This window comes from Nansenia antarctica (genome assembly GCF_963989245.1).
Source record: "Nansenia antarctica genome assembly, chromosome: 2".
In the NCBI taxonomy this organism is placed as follows: domain Eukaryota; kingdom Metazoa; phylum Chordata; class Actinopteri; order Argentiniformes; family Microstomatidae; genus Nansenia; species Nansenia antarctica.
This window is the reverse complement of record NC_137675.1, coordinates 75222415-75231827: the sequence shown is the minus strand read 5'-3', so window position 1 is coordinate 75231827 and position 9413 is coordinate 75222415.

Below are 9413 nucleotides of genomic sequence, written 5' to 3'. Positions count from 1 at the left end.
CTTAAGAAAATCATGTGCTAATATATTACTTTCAAATTTAGTCCCATATTTATATGAACACAGTCAATTGTGTCACCATGTCTCTGTGAATCCCTCTACTTCTATACTCTATTGTTTGATAGGAAACCCGACTCCCCGGTCAACATCCTCTCCTGAGCATCAGGATGGATCTCTTGTCTAAACAGTGCATTTATCAACTCATACCTTCACATCAGGGGTACTGTTTATCGGGTTGTATTCATACCTATATTACACCCTTGTTTGTTTGGTTAGTTTCAAGAAATGTGGATTAATGTGGAAATGTGGATCAAGTGGATTAATGTATGTTAATAATCCCATACCTCATTGGTGTTCATTTATTTAAGTTCACCTGAGCCATCGCGTGCCATCTGTCACAAGCCTGAGTGTTTCATTTCGCTTTCTAAAGCCCATGATATTTAATACAACCCTCAATAGAGGAACTGTCATGCCACTGACTCCATATTGGCTCTATACCTGTGTCATCCAGATAGGTTCTATACAGTTTCAAGCAGAGCCAACATGGCCGACAGATGTGCATCAGTTTCACCCATTGTTAGAGCAGCCAATGGGATCTATGTGAGTTTGGGAGCTTGTGGGGGACTGTGAGCGTGGGGATGAGGCATGTGCCGGTGGTGTGATGGACATTTTATTTTCTTACTCTAAATGAAATATTGTTCAGAGTTCAGATGACGGTGGAGGTCTCTTCTGTCAGGTAATGATGAAAACCTCTACCTCTCACCTTATGTAGATGAAAATTATCAGAAATAAATGTATTAAGATAGCTTTGTGAACAAACAACTAGTCTAGTTATATTCAGTTTCATTGTTAAACAGCTTTTAATTGTTGGTTCACTGTGTGTGGTCTGTGGTTAGCAGTAGTGATATTCTGAGTAGAGTTGTGACTCCACAGTGAGCGCTGTGACAGTATTGTGTTCCACTATCCTTGTGTGATTAGTGTTCACTTAGCTTAACTCTTCCGCTTTAGATTGTGCATCAACCATGCAATAATTGCTGTTCTTAGTTACATATCCTACTGCAATGCCTACAGCTATATCATATATAGAACTATACTAACCCAACTAATGATGTCAATAACATGGTTTATTTGGTTTATCTTAAACTTTATCAATACAATTTAAACATTATTGGTTAAATTGGTTAAATTAAATATTTGTTATATATTTTTTTGTGTGTGTATTACTGTTTCCATGTGTTATTTGTGAGTTATTTCCTACCATGTGTACTTTAAAAAAAAATCATGTACAACAGCATAGACTGGTTTTACACATTTCCTGTTTCTCTATGTGTTAATGTGGGTGAGTTCTTGCAGTGTTTTATTTCACATTGCCCTGATACCCTGTGTTCTTCCCCTGTGTTCTTCCCCAGTGTTCTCAGAAGGCTGCAATGAGTGAGAGAGTGCCCCCTCCGGACGCGCCATGCCCGTCTCCGGCGACGACTTCGTCTGCCCCAAGTTCCAGCCAAACATCTTCGACTCCTCCCGCTGCCACGACTGCCTGCGCCAGAAGCACCTGCACTCAGGCACGGGCGCTGTGCCACAGCTGAGCCCCGCAGCGGAGCCAGAGACAGCGCCTGGCTCCACCTGTCCTCCGCCACCGCAGCTACCAGGGCCAGCAGAGGAGAGGGACGCCAGCATCAAGGTGAGAGAGACCAGGCTTAGAGAAAGGGAGAGAAGGAGGGAGAGGGAAGAGCGCTGAGTGAAAGGATTATTAGAGGCCAATAGACAGAGGGCAGACAGTCATAGATCAAAACCTAAGAGGAGAGATCTGTGTGTGTGTGTGTGTGTGGGTGGGATGGGGGGGGGGGGGGGCCTAGATGCGCCTAAAATAGTAAACACCGCTTGTGACGTACGACCACAACTTAAAATATAGATCAGTGGTTATGACTCTGTGTGGGGTGTAATGAATTAAGGACAATGGGGGTGGCGTGGAGGAAGAAGCATGACAGACAGAGAGATGAGGAGGTGAAGGGCGGTGGTGAGAATGTGCTCCCATTACTAATTAATGAAGGGAGATCATTTACTACCCTTCTGGGAAACACTGGTAACGTTATACGTGAAGGCTGGGTACATAAATCCACACAGAATGTCATTGCAAAGCCACACTCACTTAGTGGCAGTGCATTGTGTATCTACGGCCTTTCTTTAATTGCTGTTATCAAACACTAGCAAAGTCAGAATGGTGATGATATAGGAAACAACCAATTGTGGCTCATTTGGTAGAGCATGGCGCTAACAACGCTTAGGTTGTGGGTTTGTTTCCCGCTGGGATGATATATACTGAAAATGTATGCCCTCACTGCAATGTAAGTTGCTTTGGATAAAAGCATCAGCCAAATGGCATATATGTATATATATATGAAAGAGAGATCTCTTCTCTTACAGGATCTCGTTGAGAGTTACATCATAATAACATTATTTACATGCATGTCTACTACCACAATGTTATAGAAACACACAAAAAAATTTGCAATGGTTCTATTGAAATAGATGTGTATGTCTTAGTACTGTTACATCAAAGACAAGGAGATCCTTTTGAAGACAACCCATTTTGAGAGAAGGCTAAATGTCAGGTAAAAAAGCTGTAATGAAATAATGATGAGGAAAGCCACGGTCTAGGTTCAGTTACAATGGTGTAACCCTAATCGAGCGACAGACAGAACATATGAGATAATGAGAGAGATAGAGAGAGAGAGAGAGAGAGAGAGAGAGAGAGAGAGAGAGAGAGAGAGAGAGAGAGAGAGAGAGAGAGAGAGAGAGAGAGAGAGAGAGAGGAACAGTAGGGTAAGACAGAGGAAAAGTCACTATTGATGAACTTCCACACATGAACATGGATCTATAAAAAGAGGCTTGGAGTTGTTAAGTATGTTTACGTTAGACAATGGATAAAGAGTGGTGCATGTATGGGACTATGGCTTGACATTTGATTCATTGTTTGGTTATTGTTGTCTTAAGCAATTATATGTTTATTTGATCTCTAGATGGACACGAGTATATGTTTTACTCTTAAGCAATACTTATACCAAGCTATTGGGTGCATCTGTTGCATTTGTTGTTTGGTAGAAATCCTTTTTAACCACAATTATGTAAATGTAACAAGTCTTCATCAACATGGCCATTGGCTGGTGATGTGGTCGCCCGATGTGTCATTGATCCTGTCGTTTGCGGTCGACCGATCAGGAGGACTCTGATGGCCTGTCAGTGGTGAGCAGCTACTGTGATGTCAGCAGAGGTCAGCGGGGGTACGAGGAGAGCTCCCTGTGCATCCTGAGCCCTGGCTGTGAACTCTACGTCTGTGACGGAGACAACGACGACGACAGCACTGACAGGTAAGCTACCGTAGCTGGCCAGGTTGTCTACGGTGTGGCGGGAAGGTAGAGGGTAGGTACCATGGGGGAATGATTTACTACTGTAGAATGTCTACAGAGGATGTACGCTTTCTAAAATGATATTATCCCTAAACATAAGGTCACTTAGGTGGAGTTTCTCCATCTGTGTTCAAGTATATCTGACCTGAGGACTTCATGTTTCGGATTTAAAGTTCTGTTACCATGATATTTTAGTGTACCAACTACAGTAGAGTACAGTATGTATAATTCATCACTCTCTGCCTCTCTCTCTCTCCCCCGCTCTCTCCATCTCGTCTAGCTGTGACTACGCTGAGTTCAGTGGCTCCATCAGTGGAGACGACTACCTGCCCCTCCAGCGCCGCCCTGTCCATCGCAGCATGACCCGGCTGGACCCGCCCCCCCACAGACCCAATCCCCGTGCCTGGATGGAAGAGGCCAGGAGCAGGGACAGCTTCGGTGGTGGAAGACACTCAGGTGAGAACCACAATTAACCTTAACCACACTGTATCCTGTTACAGCCATAGGTGTTGTTTACATAATGATGCGGTCAGGTACGTGTGTACGATGTCATGGGATGACGTTGGGCCCGTGGCAGCACCTACTTAAAGGAATAATTAAGCATGTTTAAAAGCATCTTCTGGAACTGTAATCTGGATTTCACATTTTGAGCTATAGAATGATATGACTACTTTCATACATGTGCCATTACCAGGTAATTAAAGTCAGGATGTCCAACAGGGGAGGCTAGTGGAGGTAGAAATCGGAGGACAGGCTCATTGGAATGCATTCCTTATTCCGTGCCATGCATTACAATGAGCACATCCTCCCATTTTTCACGCCCCTCGATGTCCAATATATCCTCTCTAAGTCATAAATTACTATTGTTTTTTCAGGGTTCAAAGGAGAGAGGGGTCGTGAGAGTGGGTTTAGAGGAGAGAATGATCGTGAAAATGGCTACTTCTCTCTCGGGAGGGCGGCAGGCGCCCGTTCTTCGAGAGATAAGAGCCCCCCACCCCTTCACCGCCATTATGAGAGGGGGCACCCCCTCTACGGCAACCACAGCCCAGAGCCCAAAGCTACCATCCCCTTCCGGAACCCTAACCTGGGGCTGGCCTCCGAGAGACAGAACCCAGAGATACTAAATCAGGACCTGCCTCCGGAAAGCCTCCCTCCTCCTGACCCCTACGACCTCGCCGTGGAGGTCGAGGCTCAGGTGGGGGCTCGCTCCCCAAGCCCCACCCCTTTTAAGATAGCAGAATCCCTGGCTTCCTCCTCCAACCGGAGAGGCTTCAACAGCTCCCACAGCAGAGGAGGAAACTCCTCGTCCTATCAGCAGTCAGGGAATTTCAATTCATCTAGACAAGGCTCCACCCTCCAGTCTCGCTCCTCCTCTCCCTCGCGGGGGACCTCCCCTTTCAAACGCAGTGAATCTACAGCCTCCCTCAACAAGTGGGGGGCCTTCGATGGCAGTGGGGGGCGGGACCAAAGGCCAAAGAGCCCCTCCCAGAACTCGTATGGACGAGGTCTGGGTTCCGGAAGCTTGCCCAAAAACTTTAAATCGGTTTCCAGTTCAGTCAAAACACAGTCCAACACCTTTACGGATTTTAAAAGCACATTGCGCAAAGGTGAGGTAAACGGCTCGTCAAATGGACGTGGGCGTGACAGTCGTACCTCGTCCCCTTCAAAAAGCGGTTATGACACCCCCAGCCAAACCCTGCTCCGTAAATCTGACATCACAAATGGCTCATTAAATGGTCGTAGTCATGAGAGTCGCAACTCCTCACCCTCTAGGGGGAGGAGTCACGATACCCCCAGGTCGAGCCACACCCTCCTCCGCAAATCTGAATCCAGTACGTCCCTGAGTAGACGCGGCCATTGTGGGCGTAGCGGCTCCCCTATTAGACAGGGCTATGACATCGAGAGCCAAGCTCTTCTGCGCAGCGCAGAGTCGAGGAATGATTTGAATGATTATGAACACGAGAGTTTAAACTACTCCCCTCCCAGGCGAGGCTTTGACACGCCAAGACAATCGGTGCTACATAAAAGTGAACCAAACAGATATGGTAGTAGTCGAGACAGCCGAAGTAGCTCCCCCTCAAAGAAAGGCTACGATGCCCCAAGCCAAACCTTGCTCCGCAAAACGGAGGTGAGCAGTTCGTCGAACGGCCGTGGTCGTGACAGTCGCACCTCTTCCCCCTCAAGGCGGGGCTATGAGACCCCTAGCCAACCCCAGCTCCGGAAAACTGAGACGAACAGCTCTGTTAGAGGTCATAGTAGTCGTGACAGTCGTAGCCCCTCCCCTTCACGGAGAGGCTACGATGCCCCTGGCCAATCCGCACTCCGCAAGTCTGAAACGAACAGCTCTGTCAGAAGTCATAGTCACAGTCGTGACAGTCGTGGCTCCTCCCCTTCAAGGAGTCGTTATGACACCAGCCAATCACAGCTGCACAAAACCGAAACGAGAGGCTCTCTTAGCAGCCGGACCCTCGACAGTCGCAGCTCCTCTCCTGCCAGAAGGGGCAATAATCCGCCTGGTCAATCTGCCCTAAGGAAAACCACCAGTGGTGACTCCACAGGTGACGGCCTCTCTTACCAGAGAAAAACCACTTACAGTGACACTAGGCCTGACTCCAACCCCTCGCCTGGCTCCTGGAGAGGTTCTACCCCGTCACTACATAACTCCTCCTCACCACCTAGACAGGGGAGAGAGAGCAACAGAGCACAGACCCTCTCTCACAAGTCCTCTGTCGTCACCATTGAGACGAACAGGGGTTCTAGTAGTAGTAGGCGGGGTCTTGAGACTCGTAGCTCCTCCCCCGATCCTCCTCCCGCCAACCGATCATCTAACCACTGGAACCACCGGAGTCCCTCCCCCAACATACGCACCTCGTCCCAGAGCTCCATGGAATCCTCGGGATCTGGCCAGTTGTCAGGCGGGTCGGCGGGGCGGAACAGGGAGGAGTACGCCATGATGGCGGACCTACCCAAGGTGAAGCCCGTCCTCCAACGGGAGGGGCCTGGCGGCCATGTGGGAAAGACTCAAAACTGTCCCCCGATAAGACAGGCACTCTTCAAACCAGCAAGGTTAGAGACATGGAAAGAGAACAGTTGACATACGTACTGGAGAGATGGAACAGTATTATATCTCCGTTGTCAGACATAGGTGTGTTAGCTGAGAAATAAGGAGAATGCTGTTGAAAACAGGCAAATGTAGTAATCCTTGATCTGTATTTTGTGCCACTTGATCAGTTTTTTCCATCATTGATTAGGCTTAAACCGTCATTACAATATTCATTGTGACCAAAATATGTGTCTGCATCGGATTTTCTGCCACATTATATATCAGTATCAGTATTTTCTCATTGATCATCCTTAAACCATTATTACATTGTACAGTGGAATCTGAACGTACTGGGATGTGTTTGATGTTTCAGTCACTCGCTGAGCAAGCCTCCGTCCAGAGAGTGGGCCGACTCAGGGGACGTGGAGAGAGACAGAGGATGGCACAACGGCAGCAGTGGTAGACTGTCCAGAGCACACTCCTCCACTTCTTTGCATATGCAGGTACATCATCTTGGCTGTTCATACTCTTGGGTTCAATGAGCCAATCCTCCGATTTCTACCTCCACCAGCCTCCACTGATTCCATACAGTATACACATACTGTACATACTACATATGTCCTTATGAATCGAAAGTGTAATGACACTCAATCAATCAATCCATGCAGACAGTACATTTCTCCTAATAGATGTGTACTGCAGTGTAATGTTTCATCCCATCCAACCTGGGAACAAGGTTATAAATGGCCACAATGTGCCATATAGTACAGTATCACCAGCATTATATGTAAATACCTGAGATACCAGAGATTATAACCACATGTCAACTTTGTCCTAGTGGAGGACAACACCATACATCATCAGCAGACTATCAGTGTTTGTTGTGACAAAGTATAGAGCAGCTATATAATTGCAAATGTATATTACACAGAGGTCTAGCAGCCCCACTATAGAAGAGGCCAGTCGACAACAACACAGATCTTCATCTGAGCAAATGCAGGTACAGTATGCCTGTCTAGTCTGTGTATCTCCTTACAACTGTACACTGCTCGTACGTGTGTGTGTGTGTGTGTGTGTGTGTGTGTGTGTGTGTGTGTGTCCTGCCCAGTGTGTAAACACTTTCTATTACATGAATTTTGTCTGAAGTGTATTGCTCATTGCAGCTTGAATAATGGTTACCATCTAGCATTTACTCACAATGTAATACTGCAACTCAGTGTTTTGTCTCTCTGTGATTCCCTTCTACTGTATGCTGTATTGACTACAGAAGCCATTCTGCCTGTGTTGTACAGTAACTTCTCATCTGTATAGTTTCAAGTAGTTGTCCAGGAAGTGTTTGGGATCTGATACATGAATCTTATTCATTTAAAATGCAGTGGTTTTTTAAACATTCCTCGATTTGACTCAGATGCAGAAGAACGCCCGTGGGCCTCCCTCACCTACACCCTGCAGGCATTTCATAAGAGTGAGCTTTGTCAATTGAGGGCTGCTGGGGCATGCGTTCAAATTCCTGGGCTGAGTAACCAAGTTACCAAAAAAGACGATTTCACCTAGTCAGCAAAAAAAGAGAGTCAAGGAAGAAAAAAGAGTAGATATGTCTTGAAGACGCCATGCGGGGTACACGACATGATCATAGAGTGCGACTTGTCAACTTTCTTATGAGGTGTTGTTGTCCGTCTCGCACTTTACACTCTTGTCTTTGCATTTTAATATGCAAATGATGAGGAATTCAGATCAGTTGATTGGTTAGGTAAGCATTGTTTGCCCAAACGATCTTAACGGGTCCGCCCAGGAAGTGGCAAAAACGGGGCGAGAGTTCAGAACGAGCAAAGAGTGTTCCAAACTGGCCGAAAGTTGGGAAATCAGAGGATTTCGGCGAGTTCTATGCGTCAACGATTCTGTAACATTTTCTGCTGTAACTATTATATGGAAAAGAGGTGTGGCGGGCGATACGATACAGTTCATCTAACTAAAATGGGTAGAAATGGCGCGGTTTGTTTTAATTTCGCATAGCCTCCAGCAAGATAGACAAGTTTTCACCCGAGCGCATCAAGCAGGTAGAAAGCTGAAGCAATAAGCTATTCAACCCAGGTCATCTGTACCACATGTACTCGTTGAACGAAGTGGCTACGAGAAGAATCCGTTTTTCATCTACTTGACTTTTTTTGTGTATTTTTTTTTTTTTGCTGCCTCCTGGATCTTACTATCATGACGGTAAGTCACATAACATTCTCATCAGTCAGTATAAAAACCGTGTTTCACGTTCTTGCATATGTGTCATGTTGTCTCAGGACTCTTTTTTTTTTTCTATTTAAGTGTCTTAACCCTGCCTCGAGCCATGTTATTGTGAATGAAATATTAGAACCTATTGGCATTTTTTGGGGACGAGTGGGTGTGTCCTCTTGCGGTTAGTGTTGCTTGTTGTAATTCTTTGTTTTATAGCTTCATGCTTTTCTGTTTTCCCTGGATGTGTGTACTGGTGGCGCCTGATGCTATTTGTAGGCAAATCAAAAAAAAAAAGCCTCTTCCTATTTGCAAGAAACATCGGGCTTATCTAGAGTTGTTTACTGTAGGCTACGTGTCAATCTTAGAACCAACATTGTGTTCCATATGGTCATTGTTTGCACGTGCAAAGCCCACTCATCCGAACACAACCAATGTCATTTTAAGAGTAGCCGGGAAAGACAACTAATAAGCCTAATGCAAGACATATGATTTTAATGTAAGAAGATGAGTCCATTGAATTCATAGTTCAGTGTTTTCCTAACGAATAAGCAGATAACAGAGGATCTACCTGTGGTGTGTGACAGGCAGGAGCTAACTGGGTGACTGTGGGTCTGTCCTAATTGTCTCAAGTGGCTTACTTTCCTTGTACTTTCCTCAAGTGGCTTCCTCTCCTTGTGTCCTTTCCTTATTGTCATTGATCTGAGACCTGGTTAAAGCAAATCCCCATGTAGTATGCCACC